This window comes from Loxodonta africana, unplaced genomic scaffold, assembly GCF_030014295.1.
Source record: "Loxodonta africana isolate mLoxAfr1 unplaced genomic scaffold, mLoxAfr1.hap2 scaffold_88, whole genome shotgun sequence".
NCBI lineage: Eukaryota > Metazoa > Chordata > Mammalia > Proboscidea > Elephantidae > Loxodonta > Loxodonta africana.
In genome coordinates, this window is record NW_026975625.1 from 224,646 (window position 1) to 248,522 (window position 23,877).

Below are 23,877 nucleotides of genomic sequence, written 5' to 3' on the forward strand. Positions count from 1 at the left end.
TTAGCACCCTTATTGAGTACCCCTGTAGAATAGAATGGAGTGGAATGGAGTCTAATGGAGTTGAATAGAGATGAATAAAGTAGAAAAGAGTTGAATAGAGCCGAATAGCACTGAATAGGGTCAAATAGGGCCGAATAGAGCTGAATCAAGCCGAATCGAGTCGAATCGACCAGATTCGAGCTCAGTGGAGCCAAATGGAGCTAAAAAGAGTCAAATAGAGACAAACAAAATGACCCGAGCTAAATCGAGCCAAATCGCACCTAAATGCATCCTACCACATCGAATCCCGTCAAATTCCATCAAACCCCACCAAAACCTGTCGAATCCCGTGGAATCTCACTGAATCCAGTCCAATTGTGTCAAATGGGGGCAAATTGAATGGAATCAAATTAAACTGAACAGATTAGAGTAGTGTAGGATAGGCTGGGATTCGGTAGGGTAGTGCACAGAAGAATAGAATAGAGTAGAATAGAAGAGAATACAAAGAGTAGAATGGAGTAGAGTTGAGTAGAATAGTCAGAGTTGAGTAGTGCAGAATATAGATGAATAGATCCAATTCGAGCTGAATTGAGTCGAATGGAGAGGAAAAGAGGCAAATCGTGATGAATCGAATGGATTAGAATAGATTAGAGTAGGGTAGGGTAGGGTAGAACAGAATAGAATAGAGTAGAATAGTGTAGAATGGAGTCGAACAGAGCAGAATGGTGTGGAATGGAGTCGAATGGAGCCAAATAGAGATGAATAAAGTAGAAAAGAGTTGAATAGAGCTGAACAGGGCCGAATAAGTTTGGATCGAGACTAATTATGCTGAACTGAGCAGAATCGAGCAGAATTGACCTGATTCAAGCCAAATAGAGCTAAGTCAAGCCGATTCAAGCCTAATCACATAGAATCGGGGTGAAATGCATTGAATCGAATCAAATAGATTAGAGTACAGGAGTGTAGGGTAGGAGGGGTTAGAATAGAACAGAACAGAACAGAACACAATAGAAAGAATAGAATAGAATTAAGTAGAGACAAGTACAGTAGAGAAGAGTCAAATAGAGTTGAATAGAGCCAAACAGAGCTGAATGCAGCCGAATTGACCAAATTCGAGGTAAATCGAGACAAATCTTGTCGAATCACATTAAAGTGTGTCGAATCGAATCAAACAGATTAGTGTAGGGCAGGTAAGGTTAGTGTACGGTAGGGTAGAATAGAATTCAGCAGAACAGAACAGAACTGAAAGAATACAATAGGGTCAAGTGCTGTAGAGTATAGAAGAGTAGAGTAGAATAGAGTTGAATATTGCCGAATAGAGCCAAATACAGCCAAACAGAGCCAAAAAGAGCCGAAGTGATAGAAATCAAGATGAATCACACCGAAGCCTACGAAATCGTGCCATATCGCGTCAGATCCCATCGAATTGCATTGAACCCCATCGATTCAAGTCAAATCACATCAAATCGATTAGAATAGGCTAGAGTAGATTAGAGTACAATACAATTGAATAGAGAAGGATGGAGCAGAATGGTGTATTGCAGTTGAAAAGAGATAATAGAGTTCAGTAGAATCTAATAGAGCTGAATAGAGTTGAATAGAGCCTATTAGAGCTGAATAGAGCTGACTAGAGCTGAATGGAGCTGATTAGAGCTGAATCGGACCGGATTGAGCTGAAGGGGGATGAATGGAGTGCAATGGAGCCGATTTGAGCCGAATCGCATCGAAATGCATGGAATCGAATCCAGTAGAATAGATTAGAGCAGGGTAGGATAGAATAGAGTAAAATAAAATTGAACACAGTAGAAGAGAATACAAAGAGTGCAATAGAATAGAGTAGAAAAGGGTAGAGCAGAGCAGAATAGTGTAGAGTAGAACAGAGTTGAATACAGTCGAATTCAGCCAAATGGAGATGAAACGAGACAAATCATGTTGAATCCCATCGAATCAATTACAGTAAATTAGAGTAGGGTAGAGTAGAATGGAGTAGAATCATGAGCAACGGAAGCGAATGGAGTCAAATAGAGTAGAAAAGAGCTGAATAGAGCCGAATAGTGCTGAATAGGGCCGAGGAGGGCCGAATCGAGCTGAATTGAGCCAAATCGAGCCGAATCCAGCGAATCGAGCCTAATGGAGCCGAATCGAGCCTAATCAAGCCGAATCGACACTGTTCGAGACAAATGGAGCCGAATGGACATGAACGGAAATGATTCGACCCAAATCACGTCAAAATTCATCGAATTGAATTGAATAGATTAGAGTAGGGGAGGTTCGGATAGGGTAGGGTATGGTAGGGTACAATAGAGTAGAATAGAATAGAACAGAGCAGAATAGAATACAGAATGAATACAGCAAAGAGTAGGCTAGAGTAGAGTAGAGGGGAATAGAGTAGAGTAGAAGAGATTTGATTAGAGCAAAATCGAGCAGAATCGCTACAGAATGGGTTGATTCAAATCCAATCAAATGGATTAGAATAGATTAGAGTTGTGTAGAATAGGGTAGGGTAGAATAGAGTAGAATAGAACAGAACAGAATAGAAATATTACAATAGAATAAAGAGTAGACTGGAGTACAATAGAGTAGACTAGAGTATAACAGAGTCGAACAGAGCTGAATGGAGAAGAAATGAGAGGAATCACTTTGACTCGATTAGAGTAAATTAGAGTGGTGTAGGGTAGGGTAGAGCAGAATAGTGTAGAATGGTGTAGAATGAATAGAATGGAGTAGAATGGAGTCAAATAGACATTAATAGAGTAGAAAAGAGTCGAATAAAGCAGAATAGGGCCGAAAAAGGCCAAATCGAGCAGAATTGAAGCAATTTAAGCCAAAACGAGCTGAAAGGAGCCTAACTGAGCCGAATGGAGCCTAATTGAGCCGAATAGAGCCAAATCGATTTGAATCGAGCTGATTCAAGCTTAATCACGTCGAATCCAATCGAAACGTATAGATTAGAGAAGGGGAGGGAAGGGGAGGGTAGAATAGAGTAGAGTAGAAGAGAAGAGATTAGAACAGAATAGAAAGAGTGGAAAAGAGTAGGGTTCAATAGACTCGAATAGAGTCGAATAGAGCCGAATAGGCCGAATAGAGACAAATAGAGAAAATAGAGCTGAACGGAGCTGAATAGAGCCGAAAAGAGCCGTATAGTGCCGAATCGCACCTAATTGAGCTGAATCAAGCAGAATCGCACCGACTGTCACGGAATAGCGTCGAATCACATCATTTTTTGTCAAACCATGTCGAATCACTTCATATCGTGTCGAATTGCATCGAATGTCATCGAATCACTGCAAATCGCGTTGTATCATGTGACATAAATTCGAATTGCGTCAAATCTCATAGAATTCTGCTGAATCACGTCGAATCACATGGAATCTCGTCAAATCTTTTTGAATCCCGTGGAATGCTTTGGACCTCGTCAAATCCCGTCGAATCCTCTCAAATCGCGTCGAACTGAATCGAATTGAATCAAATAGATTAAAGTAGGGTAGGTTTGGGTGGGGTGCAGTAGGGTTGGGTAGGGTTGAATAGAATAGAGTACAACAGAATAGGAGAGAACTGAACAGAACAGAAAGAAAGAATACAACAGAATAGAATAGAGTAGAAAAGAGTCAAATAGTGCAGAATCTAGCCGAATTGAGCCGAATGGAGACAAAACAAGACGAATTGCATTGAATCCCTTCAAATCGGGTCAAATGAAGTTGAATCAATTAGAATAGATTGGGGTAGGGATGGGTAGAATAGAATAGAGGAGAATAGTGTAGAATGGTGTGGAATGGAATATAATGGAGTCGAATAGAGACGAATAGAGTAGAAAAGAATCAAATAGATCAGAATAGGGCTGAATAAGGCCGAATCAAGCAGAATCAAGGCGATTCAAGCCAAAACGAGGTGAATGGATCCTAAAGGAGCCGAATAGAGCCAAATCCATGCGAATCGAGCCAATTCAAGCTTAATCACGTCGAATCGCGTTAAATAGGTCAAGTCCAATCGAAAAGTATAGATTAGAGTAGGTGTTGGGAGGGTAAAATAGAACAGAGTAGAGTAAGATAGAAGAGATTAGAACAGAAGGAATAGAATAGAGGGGAAAAGAGTAGAGTCGAATAGAGCTGAATAGGCCGAAAAGAGACGAATAGAGCTGAAGGGATCAGAATACAGCCAAAAAGAGCCATATAGTGCTGAATCGCACCTAACTGAGCTGAATCAAGCAGAATCGCACTGACTGTCACCGAATAGTGTCTAATCACATCGAATCACGTCAAATCGAGTCAAGTCACATAGTTTTGCATCAAACAAGGTCAGATTGCTTCATTTCGTGTCGAATCCCATTGTATCAGGTCGAATAACTTCGAATTGCATCAAATCTCATAGAATCCTACTGAATCACATTGAATCGCATGGAATCTCGTCAAATCTGTTCAAATGCCTTCAGATCTCGTCGAATCGAGTCGAATCCTGTCAAATCACGTCGAATTGAATCAAATAGATTAAAGCAGGGTAGATTTGGGTGGGGTGCAGTAGGTTTGGGTAGGGTAGAATAGAAGAGAGTACAACAGCATAGGAGAGACAGAATAGAAGAATACAACAGAATAGAATAGAGTAGAAAAGAGTCAAATAGTGCAGAATATAGCCAAATTGAGCCGAATGGAGACAAAAGAAGACGAATTGCATCGGATCGCTTCGAAATGGCTCAAATCAAATCGAATGGATTAGAATAGATTAGGATAGGGAAGGGTAGAATAGAATATAGTGTAGAATGGTGTGGAATGGAGTTGAATGGAGTCCAGTAGAGGCAGATGGAGATGAATAGAGTAGAAAAGAGTCGAATAGAGCAGAATAGGGCCAAATAGTGTCAAATTTGGCCTTATCGAGCAGAATCCAGTAGAATCGATGCAATTCAAGCCAAATCGAGCCGAATGGAGCCGATTCGAACCGAATCGAGCTGATTCAAGCCTAATTGCATTGAATCGCGTGGAAATGCGTCAAATCGAATCTAATCAAATAGACTAGAGAAGGGTAGGCTAGGGGCAGGGAGGGTAGACTAGAATAGAACAGAACAGTACAGAATAGAAAGAATAGAATATAGTACAGTAGGGTAAAAAGAGCAAAGTAGAGAAGAGTAGAGTAAAATTGAGAAGAATAGAGTCAAATAGTGCAGGATATAGCCGAATAGAGCCAATTCTAGCCGAATCGAGCCAAATGGAAACAAAACGAGATGAATCGCGTTGAATTGCTTTGAATCGTGTCCAATCAAATCGATTAGCATAGATTAGATTAGAGTAGGGTAGAACAGAATAGAGTAGAATAGTGTAGAATGGAGTCAAAAAGAGACAAATAGAGTAGAAAAGAGTCGAATCGAGCCAAATAGGGCTGAATAAGGCTGAACCGAGCCAAATTGAGTTGAAACGAGCAGAATCGAGGCAATTCGAACCAAATCGAGCTGAATCGAGCTGATGTTGCTGAATCGAGCCGATTCAAGCATAATCACGACCAATCACATCAAAATGCTTTGAATCGAATCAATTGGAATAGAATAGGTTAGGGTAGGGTAGTTTATGATAGGGTAGACGAAAGTAGACTACAGTAGAGTACACAAGGCTAGAGTAGTAGCCTAGACTAGTAAGCTGGGCCAGTCAGCTAGACTAGTGGCATAAATCAGTAGCCTAGACAACTAGCCTTGAGTAGTACCATTGCTTTGACAAGTACCCTAAATCAGTAATCCAAACTAGTACCCTTACCTTAACTAGGAGAATGAATTAGTACCCTTGCCTTAACTAGTAGTCTTAACTAGTACCCTTGCCTTAAATAGTAGTCTTAACTGGTACCTTGCTTTAACCAGTAATCTTAACTAGTACCCTTGCCTTAACTAGTTCCCTAGCATTAACTAGTACTCTTAACTAGTAATGTCAACTAGTACCCCTGCCTTAACCAGTACCCTCAACAAGTACCCATGCCTGAACTAGTACCCTGAAGTAGTATCCTGGCCTTAACTAGTACCCTTAAATAATACACTTACATAACTAGTACTCTTAAGTAGTACCCTGGCCTTAACTTAACTAGTAGCCTGAACTAGTACCCTTGCCTTAAGTAGTCCCCTCGCCCAAGCTAGTACCCTAATTAGTACCCTTATTGAGTACCCCTAAGTAGTAGGGTATGGTACAGTGGGGTAGCATAGGGTAGGGTAGCGTACGGTGGAACAGAGGAAATAGAAGAAAATAGAATAGAACAGCATAGGTCAGGGTAGGTTAGTTTAGTGTAGGGTATGGTAGAGTAGCATAGGATGGAATAGAGAAAATAGAAAACGAGAATAGAATACAACAGAATAGAAAAGAACAGACTAGATTAGGATAGGGAAGGGTGGGGTAGGGTTCTGCAGAATAGTGTAGTGTAGAATGGAGTAGAATGGTGTGGAATCGAGTCGAATGGAGTCGAACAGAGATGAATAGAGTAGAAAAGAGTTGAATAGAGCTGAATAGCGCCAAATAGGACCAAATACAGCCAAATCGAGCCGAATAGAGCCAAATCAAACCAAATTGAGCTGAATCGTGTCAGTAGAACTGCCCCATGTGGCTTCCTAGGAGCAGTTGGTGGATTTGAACCACTGACCTTTTGGTTAGCAGCTGAGCTCTTAACCACTGTGCCATCAGGGCACCAATAATGTACCCAAGCCTTTATTAATGCATAAATGTGTGCCAGTGGAATTTTTAATGAAAATTATTGTGAATTTTTGTTCACGGAGCCATTCTATTAGACAAATGCAAATGCTCTTTCAGATATGTTCATTGAAACTTTATCATGACCCACATGAACGTTTTCTTTTGCTGTAATTCTGAATTTAATTGGTTTAATACTATGGTCTAGCACTCACGATGTAATGGATTCTGTACTAATTCTTTGTACACAAAACAATAGAATACTAAAAATAATTACTGTCTATGAATTCCACAAGAGTTTTGTTTACAGACACATTGTGAATTGTTTCTTCTGTATCATTAACCTAAAAGGTAATAGGAATGAATTTTGCAATAAAATACTTGTATCTTCCAAACCCATAATTTTTTTTTGCTTTCTCAATGTCATTGGAGACCTTGCTCATATTAAAATCCAGAAACATTTAATAACAAATGTAAGCCTTGTTGGATCTCTTTCTCTTTCTAATCGGCACACAGGGGGCTTTTACAGAGATATTTTTTCTGATGTCTCTTCAAATGTGTTCATCCTAACAGCCTAGTAATTAAGCTATTTACACAGAATCAATAACAGTATTTTTAAACAGATTTTCTGATTCTCTCTTGAATACACCACAGTAGATTTATCTCTGCCTAACAAAAAGGATAGTAAACAAAGAGGATATTTACCAACATGAACAGTGACTATACACATGAACTTCACCAGATGGAATACACAGGAATCAAATTGACTACATCTGTGGAAAAAGATGATGAAAAAGCTTGATATCATCAGTCAGAACAAGGCCAGGGGCTGAGTCTGGAACGGACCATCAATTGCTCTTAAGCAAGTTCAAGTTGAAACTGAAGAAAATCAGAGCAAATCCACAAGAGCCAAAATATGACCTTGAGTATATCCCACCCGAATTTACAGACTTCCTGAAGAATAGATTTGATGCGATGAACACTAATGACCAAAGGACAGATGAGTTGTGGAATCACATGAAGGATATCATATGTGAAGAAAGCAAGAGGTCATTGAAAAGACAGGCAAGAAAGAAAAGACCAAGATGGATGTCAGAGGAGACTGAAACTTGTGCTCAAACATCGAGCAGCTAAAGCAAAAGGAAGAAATGACAAAGTAAAAGAACTGAACAGAAGACTTCAAAGGGCGGCTTGTAGAAAGAGCTGGAGATAGAAAGCTAAAAGGGATGGACATGCTCAGCATTACTCCAGCTGAAAGAACTGAAGAAAAAAGTCAAGCTTCGTGTTGCAGTAGTGAAGGATTCTATGGGGAAAATATTAAGCAATGCAGGAAGCATCAAAAGAAGATGGAAGGAATACACAGAGTCATTACACCAAAAAGAATTAGTCGGGGGGCAACCATCTCAAGAGGTAGCAAATGATCGGGAACCGATGGTACTGAAGGAAGATATCCAAGCTGTACTGAAGTCACTGAGGAAAAACAAGGCTTCAGGAATAGATGGACTATCAATTGAGATGTTTCAGCAAATGGATGCAGCACTGGAAGTGCTCACTCATCTATGCCAAGAAATTTGGAAGACAACTTCCTGGCCAACTGACTGGAAGGGATCCGTATTTATGCCTATTCCCAAGAAAGGGGATCCAATCTAATGAAGAAATTATCAAACAATACCATTAATATCACATGTAAGCAAAATTTTGCTGAAGATCATTCAAAAGTGGCTGAAGCAATATATTGACACAGAACTGCCAGAAATTCAGGCCAGATTCAGAAGAGGACGTGGAACCAGGGATATCATTGCTGATGTCAGATGGATCCTGGCTGAAACCAAAGAATATCAGAAAGACGTTTACCTGTGTTTTATGGACTATGAGAAGGCATTCAACTGTGTGGATCATAACAAATTATGGATAACATCATGAAGAATAGGAATTCCAGAACACTTAAACGTGCTCATGAGGAACCTGTACATAGACCAAGAGACAGTTGTTTGGACAGAACAAGGGGATATTGAATGGTTTAAAGTCAGGAAAGGTGTGCGTCAGGTTTGCATCCTTTCACCATACCTTTTCAATCTGTATGCTGAGAAGCTGGACTATATGAAGAAGAACGGGGCATCACTATTAGAAGATGACTCCTTAACACCCTGCATTACGCAGATGACACAACCTTGCTTGCTGAAAGTAAAGAGGAACTGAAGAACTTACTGATGAAGATCAAAGATCTTCAAGATGGATTACACCTCAAAATAAAGGAGACAGGAAATCCTTGCAACTGGACCAATAAACCACACTCTGAAATATGAAGAAAGGGTTGAAGTTGTCAAGGATTTCATTTTACTTGGATACACAATCAACACCCATGGAAACAGTAGTCAAAGAATCAAAAGCTGCATTGCATTGGGCAGATCTGCTGCAAATGACCTCTTTAAAGTGTTGAAAAGCAAAGATGTCACCTTGAAGACTAAGGTGCACCTGACCTAAGCCATGGTATTTTCAGCCACATCTTATGTGTTTGAAAGCTGGACAGCGAATTAGAAGAGTGAAACAGAATTGATGCCTTTGAATTGTGTTGGCAAAGAATATTGAATATACCATGGACTGTCAAAACAATGAACAAATTTGTCTTGGAAGAAGTACAACCAGAATGCTCCTTAGAAGCAACGATGTCAAGACTGCATTTTACATACTTTGGACATGTTGTCAGGAGGGATCAGTCCCTGGAGGACATCATGCTTGGTAAAGTACAGGGTCAGTGGAAAAGAGGAAGACTCTTAATGAGATCTATTGCCACAGTGGCTGCAACAAGGGCCTTAAGCATAACAATGGTTATAAGGATGGTACAGGACTAGGCAGTGTTTTTTTTCTGTGGTACATAGGCTCACTATGAGTCAGAACTGACTCATCAGCACCAAACAACAACAATCCTATATGGGGTTTGTTGAACTTCTCAGATAGTTAGATTTCATCTTTCATACTAAGAAAGTTTTCAGTCAGCAAATCTTGAATGATCTTCTGTGTTTTCCATTTTCTCCCCCTATTCTGGAATTCCAATCACTCACAAAATTTTGCTCTTGATTGTATCCCACATCATTCTCATGGTTTCTTCATTTTTCTTCATTCTTTTCTCTGACTTTTCTCAAACAAATTGGCATCCAAAGATTTGTTTTCAGTTTTTCTGATCCTGTCTTCCATTGTTTCAAACCTGCTCCTCAAACCTTTTATGGTACTGTCATTTCTGAAATCTTGTTGATCATCATTTTGATTTGTAATTGCTGTTTTTGTAAGATTTCTAATTATTAATTTTGAAATTTTATTCTGTATTATTTTTTCTGAATTCTCTTATTGATTTGTCTGTGTTTTCTTTGACTTTGGCTATATATTGGTTAGTTTTGTCTGCATTTTCCTTGATCTCTTTCACCAGATGGGTGGTGTTCGGGTTTCTGTTGCAGGCAGGGAGGGGTCTGGGCTCCTAACCGGGTCTCCTTGGGGCCGTGGTGGACAGCACAAGGGGCCCAGAGCCAGCGAGGAAGAGTCTGGAATCCTGCTTGTGTACCGTCTGGGGTGAGGCTGGTGGCAGTAGATGTCTGGAGCTGTCAGGGAAGGGCCTGAGGTTCATGTCTAGTCCCCTTGGGGCCACAGTGGGTGGCAGGAGTCATCTGGAGCCTACAGGAAAGGGCCAGTTGTTTGGGCCAGGTCCTACTGGGGCCACAGCCAGAAGGTGGAAGAGGTGGGGGGCAAAGGCAGGGGCAGAGGAAGCCAAATGGAGGAGGGCAACAGGGTGGGTTGGTACTGTGGTTCCTGGCATTTGGGGTTGCCAGGATGGGGTGGTTATAGCTGCTGTTCACCAGAGGGGTGGGGAGTGTAGGATTGCTCCCCTGTAGTTTCCACTGGAAAGATTTTGGTCTCCTCCTTGAGTTGCAGGCAGCAAATGTGATCTTACTTAGCCCTGGGTATGCCTGTGTTGTGCCTCTATCTCTTATTGGGAATCCTGTGGAGGTGCCTTTCTGTATGCGGGGTTGTTGGTTTTATTCCAAAATGGCCACGCTGAGTCATGCTGTTTGGCAAGGGAATCTCCACTCTGTATCTCTCTTCCTGCTCCGTTTTATATCAGTTTCTTGTTCTCAGTAACTTCCATCTAATACTTTAACCCTTCATTTAAGGTTCAGGGATCCAGGATTGATGTCTGTATATGTTTTACTTGTTTTGTCATGTCTTTGTTGCAGCGGGATGGCTTAGTGCATCTGACTACTCTTCCATCTGGGCTTCCACTCCAATGAATATTTTCCTAATTACTTGATCTTCCCAATGGATTAACACTTTTATAATTTTTAAATGTTCTTTTTGTCTGGTAACTTTTTTTACTCAAAGTCTAATATGTCAGATATTAGTATAGCTAATTCAGCTTTCCTCTGATACTGCTCGCTTGGTGTCTTAGTTTCCTAGGGCTTCCATAACACATTAATATATTCTCTCACAATTTTGGAGGTTAGAGGTCCAAATTTAGGGTACTGGCAGGGCTATTATCTTTCTCTTTTTGTTCTAGGGGAATATCCTCCTCTCTCTTCTGGCTTCTTGTAGCCCCTGGCTTTTTTTGACAGTCCTTGGATACATGTAGGTTCATTGGCCTCTATCTTCACATGGTGTCTCTGCTGCCTGTGTGACTCTCTACATTTCCCTGTCTGTTCTCTCCTTTTATAACACTTCCGTCAGAAGTTATTAGGATCAGAACCTACCTTACTCTGATATTATCTTGAAAGAATAACCCTATTTCCCCAAACAAGGTTACACTGACAGGCATAAGGGATAAGACTTCATCACTTGCAGTGACACTTTCAATTCACAGCAGATGGCTTATGCTTCACCGTTCTTTATCTTCACCCGATTTGTGTCTTCAAATCTTAAGTGTGTCTGTTGTAGACTGATGCTTATTTGTATCATGTTTCCTTTTTCATGCATTTTTCCAACTTCTGCCTTTCAGTTGAGTTGTTTCACTATTTAAATTTAATTTAAATAGATGACTTCTGTTTTCCTTCTTGCAATTTATTTTCTATAGGTCTTATGTCATTTTTAGTTGGTCTATTTCTTGATTTCAGGCCTCTATTGTGTTAAATCAATAATTTCTAGTGTAATTTTAAAATTTCCTGTTGTATATTTTCCAATATATATTTTATATTATTTTCTTAAAAAGTCTGTGAAGATTATACTTAGCAAATTAGAACAAATTCAAATTAATAATATCTTACTTTCAGTAATATTTAATAAATCTCTGTCCCATTTATTCTTTGTAAAAATATTGTCACATAAATTACTTCTTTATATGTTAAAAGCAAGGATTTTCTTTTCTCTGCTTATTGGAAAGATTTTAGTGCAAGAAGTTAAAAGGTCTAGTTTTTTTTTTTTTTAAGGAACTAATTGAGGAAACAAACTCAGTGTGCATGGAGGTTCTCAGGGCCTTGAATATAATCACATAACCTCACACTCTTCTCTCTACCAAGGAAAAGTAGATTACCCACAATGCTTCCTTTGAAAATTTGTAAAACAAATTTCAACACAAATCTGAACTAAATGATATCTATTCAGGCCCATATATATAATAGTTATACCGTCAAACATCTAGTGAATTCTTCACTCATGTGTCTGTTATGCCAAATTATATCCAGTTTGGAACCTCATATGTTTTGCAGGTGATTTTTTAAAAATCTGACAGTATATTAATAAAGCTTTCTCTTTTAAAAGACATTAAATACTTGAGTGTTTACGTGCAGATGTAGAAAGTAGGTTAGGCCCAAGAACAAACATTTTATAACTTTCTTTCACTTATTCCAGATATGCAAATGTTCAATAGTTTCCCTCAGTTTGTTCTCCTAAACATCTCTTGAGTTCACTCCCTGAGCTTTCGATTCACTGCCACTATTGTGTTTTAAACATTTGGAATACCTTATTGAGCTTAAAGAGTTGGCCCTCCAACTTGTCTTTCTAAACACAAACGTCTCAAAATCTAACCTTAGAACATTTGGCAGAGAAATCTTTATGAAGTAAATATCTGATCACGTAAATGTTTATACCAAAAAAAGAAAATCCTATATGAAACATCTGCTACAGAATCACCTACAGTTCACGTTTCTAAACTATTCAATGTGATTTGAAAAGTTATTTTAGGTATGACACATAGAATTTTTACCTCAATAATCTAATCACACTAAATTTTTTTGGTTAAGTACTATGGCTGGTAATCAAGAGGTCGGCAGTTCGAATCTGCCAAGTGCTCCTTGGAAACTCTATCGGGCAGTTCTACTCTGCCCTAGAGGGTCGCTATGAGTCGGAATCGACTAGATGGCAGTGAGTTTGGTTTTGGTTCAGACCTACCAGACTAGGTGCCAGTGCATTTTCAGTGCATATAAACTTTTTTGTAGATTAAACCTCAACATAGAGAAAAAAAAAAATCCTAAAACTGGACAAATAAGCAATATCATGATAAAAGGAGAAAATGTTGAAGTTGCCGATGATTTCATTTTAATTGGATTCACAACCAACACCCATGAAAACAGCAGTCAGGAAATCAAGTGATGCAAAAAGCTGCCAACCAAGAATAATATATCCTGCAATACTCTCACTCATATGATGGCAAAATTAGGACATTTCCAGATAAACAGCAATGAAAGGAATATGGAAAAACCAGACCAAACTTACAAGAATTATTAAACGGAGTCCTTCAGTTAGAAAACAAACAATATTGGACAACAACCTGAATCTAGCACTTAAGACAGCCTCCGCCAGATACCAACCAAGCAAAACAGGAATAGAGGGATATTCCTTGATGTAATAAATTGCATTCATACAAATCCAACAGCCAACATCATTCTTAACAGAGAAAGGATGAAAACATCCCCACTCCCCCGAAAACAAGAAGACCAATCTTATTTAACATTGTGCTGGAAGTCTTAGCTAGAGCAATAAGGCAAGAAAAAGAAGTAAAGGACATCCAAGTTGGTAAGGAAGAAGTAAAATTACTGTACATGAAGAACCCAAATGCCTACACAAGAAAACTGCTGGAACTAACGGAAAGATTCAGCAGAGTAACAGGATAAAAGATCCACCCACCAACCACTGCCTTCGAGTCGATAAAAGATACACATAGAAAAATCAGTCAGATTCCTATACATCATAAAGAGAAAAACAAAAAGAAAATCAGGAAAGCAACACCATTTATCATAGCAACTAAAGACAAACAAACAAAACAAGATACTTAGGAATAAATCTAAACAGAGACATAAAGGGCCTATACAAAGGAAGACTCAAAACACTATGTCAAGAGACCAAATAGACAAACATAAATGGAAAACCTACCACGCTCATGGATAGGTAGACTCAACCTTGTGAAAATGTTAATTCTACCCAAAGCAATCTACGAATGCAATGCAATCCTGATCTAAATACCAACAGCATTCTTCAAAGAGATGGAAAAAGTAATCATTAAGTTTATGTGGAAAAGAAAGAGGCCCCAGATAAGTAAAGCACTATTGAAGTAAAAGAACAAAGTAGGAGGACTCCTACTACTTGACCTTAGAGCCTACTATACAGCTATGGTAGTCAAAAAAACTGGTACTGGTACAACGGCAGACACTTTGACCAGTGGAACAGAACTGAGAGCCCAGACGGAAGTCCACCCACCTGGTCACTGTATCTTTGACAAAGGTCCAAAGCCTGTTAAATGGGGAAAAGATAGTCTTTATAATAAATGGTGCCGTCAAAACTGGATGTCCACCTGTAAAAAAATGAAATAAGACCCATATGTCACACCATAAACAAAACTAATTCAAATGGATCAAAGACCTGAATATAAAACCCCAAACTATAAAGATCATAGAAGAAAAACCAGGGTCAACACTAGAGGCCCAAATACATGGCATAAATAGCATACAAACCATAACTAACAATATAAAAACAACAGAAGATAAGCTAGATAACTGGGATCTTCTAAAAATTAAACACTTATGCTCATCAAAAGACTTCACCAAAAGGGTAAAAAGACAACCTACACGCTGGGAAAAAAACTGTCTATAGCAAATCTGACAAAGGTCTAATCTCTAAAATCTATAGGAAAACCCAATACCTCTACAACAAAAAAATAATCCAATTTAAAAAAATGGGCAAAGGATATGAATAGACACTTCACTAAAGAAGACATTCAGGCAGCTAACAGACATATGAGGAAATGCTTGAGATGACTAACCATTAGAGAAACGCAAATCAAAACTACAATGAGATACCGTCTCACCGTGACATTACTGGCACAAATCCAAAAAACTGAAAATAACAAATGTTGGAGAGGCCGCAGAGAGACTGGAACTCTTATGCACTGCTGGTGGGAAAGTAAAATGGTGCAACCATTTTGGAAAATGATACGGCAGCTTCCTTAAAAAGCTAGAAATAGAAATACCATATGACACAGCTATCCTACTCCTAGGAATATATGCTAGAGAAATAAGAGCCATCACACGGACAGACATATGCACATCTATGTTCATTGCAGCACTATTCACAATAGCAAAAAGATGGAAAAAACTTAAGTGCCATCAACAGTTGAATGGATAAACCACTATAATACATACACACAATGGAATACTATGCAACAAAGAACAATGATGAATCTGTGAATCATCTCACAACATGGATGAATCTGGAGGGCATTATGCTGAGTGTAATACATTAATCACAAAAGGACAAATAGCACATGAGACCACTATTATAAAAACTCATGAAAAGGCTTACACACAGCAAGAAACAATCCTAGGAAGGGGAGGGTTGGGGAAGGAAAAATGCCAACTAGACAATAGATAAGTGGTAAATTTGGTGAAGAGTAAGACAATACACAATTCTGGGGAATTCAGCACAACTTGACCAAGGCAAGGACATGGAAGCTTCATAGACAGATCCAAACTCTCTGAGGGACTGAATTACTGGGCTGTGGGCTGGCGACCACAGCCTCGGGGGACATCTATCTCAATCGACGTAACATAGTTTATAAAGAAAATGTTCTACATCCTACTTTGGTGAGTAGCTTCTGGCATTTTAAGAGCTTGTGAGTGGCCATCTAAGATACTCCACTGGTCCCACCCCATCTGGAGCAAGGGAAAATGAAGAAAACCAAAGACACAAGTGAAAGATTAGTCCAAAGGACTAATGGACCACAACTACCAAGCCTCCACCAAACTGAGTCTAGCACAACTACGTGTTGCCTGGCTACCACCACGTACTGCTCTGACAGGGATCACAATACAGGGTCCTGGACAGAGCTGGAGAAAAATATACAACAAAATTCTAACTCACAAAAAAAGACTAGACTTACTGGTCTGACAGAGCCTGGAGAAACACCCAGAGTATGCCCCCGGACACACTTTAAATTCAGTACTGAAGTCATTCCTGAGGTTCACCCTTCAGCCAAAGATGAGACAGGCTCATAAAACAAAATGAGAGTAAATAGTCACACAAACCCAGGGGCAAGGATGAGATGGGAGGAGGGGACAGGAAATCTGGTAATAGGGAACCCAAGGTTGAGAAGGGAGACCGTTGATATGTTATGGGGTTGGTAACTAATGTCACAAAACAATATGTGTATTAATTGTTTAATGAGCAACGAATCTGCTCTGTAAACCTTCATCTAAATGACAATACAAAAAAAGAAAAAGGTCAAATGAAAAAAGAAATCATACAACACATTGCATTGGGCAAATCTGTTGCAAAAGACCTCTTTAAAGTGTTAAAAACAAAGACCTCACTTTTAGGACTAAGGTGGACCCCACCCAAGCCATGATATTTTTAATTGCCACATATGCATGCAAAAGCAGGACAAGGAATAAAAATTACTGACGAAAAATTTTTCCATTTGAATTATGACATTGGCAAAGGGTATTGAAAAAAAAGTTTTTTTTTTTTTATTGACTATACTATGGACTGGAGGGTGAAAAAATCTGTCTTCAAAAAAGTACAGAATGAGTGCTCCTTAGAAATGAGGATGGCGAAACATCAAGTACTTTAGATATGTTTTTATAAGAGACAAGTACCTTGAGAGGGGTATCATGCTTGCTAAAGCAGAAGATCTGCGAAAAATAGGAGGGTCCTCAACAAGATGAATTGACACAGTGCCTACCACAATGGGCTCAAACATAGCAATAATTGTGAGGATGGTGCAGGATCAATGTTTCTGTCCTTTGTACATGGGGTCGCTATGAGTCGAACTGACTTGACGGCACTGTTTAACAACAAAAATAACAAAATTTTTATGATTTAAAGCCTTCCTCTTTTTCTTGCATTGTTACAATCTACCCCAACTGACACAATTTTTCCTCCCAAAGGGCAGCTAACACTTATTGAGAGCTCATTGTAGGCCACGTGGTGACCTTGAATTGTTTTATACATACTTCATTTCATTCTGAAAATAACCTTATCAAGTAAGAACAATTGTTATTTATATCTCATGAATGGAGAAACTTATCGATAGAGAGTTTGGGAAACTTAACCAGGCTGACATGTAAATCTGGAGTTACAACCTGGCTAGCTGACACAAAACAATATGCTACTCATTTTCAGGATAGTGATACTAGCTAGCAATATTTGAACTACTTCCTAGTGCCCCCAAATAGTGTGCATGCTCTTACACACGTCTGTATCATTCCTTTACACTTTCATGTATATTGCAAGTGTCACAAGAATCACCTCTTTTCGAACTGCATTCCTGATTCACTAAAATAATTAAGCATTCATTACTATAAACACATCATTGTGTATAGTGCTCTATTATAAGAGAAATTACTATCTATGATATTTGTTGGTTTCTTTGTTTCCTCCACAGTAAGCTGTTTCATCCTAAAAAGGACCAAAATTTTGACTAGTGTAGAACCTAGGATAAGCGTACCTATAATAAATGGATGTTAATCAATTACTCATCCAACCATTTGTACAGGGTATAAAACCAAAAACCGAACCCGATGCTGGCGAATTGATCTGACTCCTAGCGACTCTATAGGATAGAATAGAATTACCCCATAGGGTTTCCACAGAGGACCTGGTGGATTCAAACTGCCAACCTTTTGGTTAGCAGCCATAGCACTTAACCACTATACCACCAGGACTTCTGTATACGGTATATTAATATATACGTATAATTGGATTTTTTTTTTAGTTTTTTTTTTTAAGGGAAAGGGTTCCATATCTTGGGAGGTAAAAATAATAACAATAATAAATTTGTGGTGAAATCTAAAAGGGAGAATTCTATAACACTGCAGGAAATATTAATCATAAAGAGAAGTAGGAAAGAGTGAATCACACTGAATTTGTTTAAAATGCTATAAGAAAGTTAATTAATTGAAAGAACAGACTAAGTAAACAGGAACATAGGAGCAATAATCTTTATTTAATGTTTACATCAAGATTTTAAAATTTTTTCCTCATTTTTTGAAAACAGTGAAAATCTTTTTGAATGTATCCTTGAAAACTTGTTTTACTTGCTGGTTCCTTAGACTATAAATGACGAGATTTAATAAAGGAGCAAATGAAGTATAGATGACAGCTATACCTTTGGATAAAGTCACCCTTTCTTTTGCTGATGGCTTTATGTAAATGAAGATACAGCTACCATAAGTAAGGGAAACTACAATCATGTGGGAAGAACAAGTGGAAAAAGCGTTTGCTCTTTTCTGAGCAGGAAGGATTTTTAGAATGGTCTTGATTGTATATGTATAGGAAAAAAATCAGTAACAGCAATGTGACCACAAGTATTATAGCTGATAAAAACAAATGAAATTAATTCTAGGAAGTGAGTGTCTATGCAGGACATCTGTAAGACAGAAATTTCACATGAAATGATCAATTACTTTGGAAAAACAGAATTCTAGTTTCAGCCCTATGACCAACGGTGGAAAGGTAATCAGAAAGCCAGCTGTTCATGAACTGAGTGCCAGTTGGTAGCACACTTGGCTTCTCATAATGATGGGATAATGCAACTATTTGCAGATGGCTGCATAAGAGTCATAAGACATGACAGGCAGAAGGTGAAACTCTGTAACACATATTAAGAGGAAAAAGAACAATTGAGATGCACAACCATTGCAGGAAGATTTTGTTTTTAGTCACAATGCTTGTCAGAAATCTAGGAATAAATATTGTTGTCAATAAGATTTCCAAGTGGGAGAAATTTCAGAGAAAAAAAATACATTGGCGTCTTGAGGCGAAGATCCAACAGCGTGAGGGGGATGATAGCTAAGTTCCCCATCACACTCAAAATGTAATTGAGAAAGAGAAATATAAAAATCACAATTTGCAACTCTGGGTCATCTGTCAGTCCCAAGAGAATGAACTCTATCTCCTTTGACTGGTTCTTCATTTCACTTATGAATCCTATTAAATCGACATTGGGAAAAAAACACAAAAGCAGAAATAACAGGATCTTTTTTAAAGCTACTATCAGAAAAAACTTGATAACCAGAAATGTAAACAAGTGTAAATATTTGTCACAGTTTGACAAAGCAGGTGATCCCTAAAATTATAGTACAGATCAGCCTAAACATCTTCTAATTCACTGTACCGTATACATTAAAGTTTTACTTATTACAATACGAAGTTCTTTCTTCTCTTTCTCTTTTGGACTTGAAAAGTGATTTAAATATTGGCTAATCATTTCCAAATAATCTGAATTCTGCTTAAATGTTCTAAATAGAGAGAGGATAAGTATTATTTGAGATGTGTTTTCTGTGTACGTTTAATAAATTATTGCAATAAGTTTTTATAAAATTTTGCCAACTTTGCCAGTGTCAATTTACTACGCATGTTCAACATCTTTTACTTTATGAAAAGACTTTTTAAATTTATCAAACATATAGAATTATTAGGAGTTATATATTTTCCATAAGTATGATCAAAATTCTCCAGTATATGCCATTAATTTTTTAGCTTTGACGCAGTACTGCTCCATGTTCCTTTGACTTATTTTCTTCAATGATTATTTTTTCTGATTCCAAATCATCAGTCTTCTCATAATCTGTTGCATTTGAACTCATCATTTTGAAATATCTTCAAGACACAGTTAGTAATTTCAAAAGTCTAAATAAAGTAGGTAAAGAAATGTAGCTATAGGAAAAACAAACACAATCAATTATTATCTTACTTTATCTTTGTCTTGGATTCAGACAATTTATAAAGTCTTAAATATTACTTTTTTCCTGTTTGTGCAGACTACAGTAAATAATTTTGTCTTCTTAGTCTAATGATGAGGGTGATATTAATTACTAGGAATAAGGAGTTTCGTTAAATCTTTTTGTTAGTCTAGGACTAGTATAGAAGTGAAAGTCAGTAGTCACTTGTGATCCTAATTATATTATTTCTGACACTCAACTTCATTTTTCTTAAATACATAAGTAAAAAATTTCTCTATAGATGAATAGGCCCATTGTTTGCTACAAAGTTAAGTGTATACTTTATGTTCAGTAGACTACTGTCTTGTATGTATATCCATGGTGGAAAAGAGATATTTTCTCTTTATTTTAATGAAGCTGTTGAAGTGCTATCTGAACATTCATGTCTTTAATTTCAGAGTTAATATACAGGTCCCATTGGGTATTTAAATTAGGGTATCTCTAAATCAACTACCTTATTCATTTTAAAAATCATTCCACTAGGTTATTAATATATGCATCTCACTTGAATAAAAATGTTTGACCCTTGCATAGAAGGATGTGTTTTCCCTAATTTCATTTTTCTCACTCTACTTAATGTAGCAAAAATGTGTATTTTCTTATAAAATTTTTGTTTTGGGTTTTGAATGAGAGCTATTGATAATCTGAGGTGCTATAGGAAACACTGGTGGCATGCTGTTTAAGAGCTATGGCTCTTAACCAAAAAGGTCAGCAGTTTGAAGCCACCAGACACTCCTTGGAAACCCTATGGGGCAGCTCTACTTTGTCCTATAGGGTCGCTGTGAGTTGGAACCAACTCAACGACAATGGTTTTATAGCAATTTATAGCAATAATCTACCATGTCCCTATTTTCAAGTATTTTTCCCCAATATTTTATATTTATATTTGAGTTTCTTTTTGGCTTTGGAAAATAGGTTAGATGATAGTTAGAGAGAGAATAGATGATTAGAAAGATAGATAGATAGACAGACACAGAGAAAGACAGATAGATAGATGATAGATAGATGATAGATAATAGATGATAGATAGATAGATGATTGATAGACAGACCGACCAACCGACAGACAGACAGATAGATAGATGATAGGCAGATATATAGATTCAAATTGCCCTGGTGGCACAGTGATTAAGAGCTACGGTGAATCCACAAGTCACTCCTTGGAAATCCTATAAGGCAGATCTACTATGTCCTATAGGGTTGCTATGAGTCATAATCAACTAGATGGCAAAGGATTTGGGTTCTTTTTTGGCTTTGGAAAATAGATTAGATAGATAGCTAGAAGATAGATTGGGAGATGGACAGATACATTGGCAGATAGATTTGAACTAATGATTTCAGTAAATCTCAAAATCTGAAGTCCAGGATAACAGCCATTTTTATTTTTTTCCTTGACCACTAAAAAGATCACAAACTGAGTGATCACGAGTGTTTATTTATGAAGAATGTGTTCCACTACTTTCATTTCTTCAATTCTCAGTTTTGCTCTACATTCAGTCAGAAAGAGAACAGAGTCAGTCCAACAATTTTCGCTAACATCATGTGGCTAGATGGCAAATCTACATGCTGGTTTCTTTAAGAATCTGCAAAATAGATGCTATTTTTGCTCTTCAAAATTCCTGAAGGAGTACAATTTCATGTAGTTAAAAAATCTATCATGGGAGGCGGGGCCAAGATGGCTGACTAGGTAGAAGCTACCTTGGATCCTTCTTGTAAAAAAGACTCGGAAAAACAAGTGTATCGATCATATACATGACAATCTACGAACTCTGACCAACAAACACAAATCTAAAGAGTTGACATGAGTGACAGAGACTCACCCAGCACAAGCAGGCTGCACACTGATGAGCTAAGGAGAGAAGGAGCAACCACGGGAAATCAGTGACAGTTTTCGGAGCCTGGAGTCAGTTTCCCAACCAGAAAACCTTGGCCCCGGGCTTTGGACTGGGGGCAGGGGAGAGGAGCACGGTATCCTGAGACAGCAGAAACATGGGACCCAGCCCTAGCCCCAAGAAGTGACCTCAGGGGAAGCCCAACCAGTGCAGGCAGGCAGCGCAGCCATGCGGCTGATAGGAGGAGAAGTCACCGGGAGGCAGCGACTGGTTTTGGAACCTGGAGTGTGGCGTCCCAGCTGGGGAACCTTTGCGCTGGGCTTTGGAATGGGAGCAGAGGTACTGACCACGGCTTCTGATACAGCACAAGCACAGGATGCGGGCCTGACCCTCGGGGGCAATCTCGACCCAGCCAATGCACACAGTCGACACGTCCCTCGGGAATCTCAGATAAAACAGTCATCACCAAGCAAGATAAGTAACTTTGTCTATATTCCTGGGTGCTACTCTTTCCTATCTATCTGATCCCTCCCCTCCCCTTCCCAGGCAGCTTCATTAACATTGGAATTTCATGGGCCAGAGAGTGACGTGCTCTGCGGTTTTTTTTGTTTTGTTTTTTGTTTTTGTCTTTTCCTAACCCATTCTCCTCGCCTGAGAGAAGCAGCTACAAAAAAACCCAGGGACCAAAAATCCTTCCCTGACTTCCCAAAATCGGACCAAAAATAGAGAACCAGCTCCAGCCAAGCATTTGAGATCCACAGTCTTGGGCTTTCATCCCTACAGGGAACAAAGTGGCTATTATAAAGCAAAGGCAATTCTGATAGTGATCTGACTGTAAATGTTTTAGCAGATTACCGGTAAGACAAGTTTCCCAGGTCTGATATCTCTACTTACTAAACAGAGCCCTCACTGACCTACAAGGGGGAACTGAGGGCTGAAGCTCCACGCAAACCACCTAGCCTCCTGCCATAAGGGTCTGAGGATAATGACACCTAGCAATCTGTAGAGGTACATGCATTTGGTGCCTAAGGTACAGCTGTGGAGCCCACCCACCAAAGTGCTTTAGGAATAGAGACACACCTACTTCACTGGCACTTGGGGGAAGCCTGTCAGTATCCTGCCCCCTTGGAGTATGACCCCCTGCTGCTACTAGAATCTGGTGTACACAACTATCACCACTACTCCTCTAAGTTAATAGGTGACAGTCTACCCCACACACTTGGTGACCCAAAATCAGATTCTACTCAAGAATAGTGAATGGACTCTTAGGCTTATATAAATGGTAACAGCCCAAACCACCTGGTAATAGGACATAAGTGATTCAAAGGCTACAACAATCAAGACAGCATGATCTAGTAACCCATCTACATATATTGAAAGAAAACAAAACAAGATAAGACTCAGTGAGCAAATATAAAATAAATCATTACAATGTCTTATAGATGGCTCGGAGACAGTAGTCGATATCAAACCACATAAAGAAGCAGATCATGATTGCTTCTACAACTCCCCAAATTAAAGAATGAAAATCTTTCCCAAATGAAGATACAATCCTGGAATTGCCAGATGCAGAATATAAAAAACTAATATACAGAATGCTTCAAGACATCAGGGATGACCTCATAAATGAAATAAGGCAATCTACACAAAAGGCCAAGGAACACACTGATAAAGCAGTTGAAGAAATCAAAAAGATTATTCAAGAACATAGTGGAAAAATTAATAAGCTGAAAGAATCCATAGAGAGACAGCATTCAGAAACGCAAAAGATTAACAGTAAAATTACAGAATTAGACAACTCAATAGGAAGTGAGGAGCAGAATCGAGCAATCGGAAATGCAGAGTGGGGGAGTTGGTGGATAAGGCAATTGACACCAATATAGTTGAAGAAAAATCCGAAAAAAGAATCAAAAAAAGGGAAGAAACCCTAAGAATCATGTGGGACTCTATCAGGAAGAATAACTTGGGTGTGATTGGAGTTCCAGAACGGGGAGGAATAACAGAAAATACAGAGAGGATAGTTGAAGATCTGTTGGCAGAAAACTTCCCTGACATCATGAAAGATATCATGATGACATCATGAAAGGATATCTATCCAAGATGCTCATCGAACCCCATAGAAGACTGATCCAAAAAGAAAATCACCAAGACATATTATCATCATCCTCGCCAAAACCAAAGATAAAGAGAAAATTTTAAAATCAGTCAGGGATAAAAGAAAGGT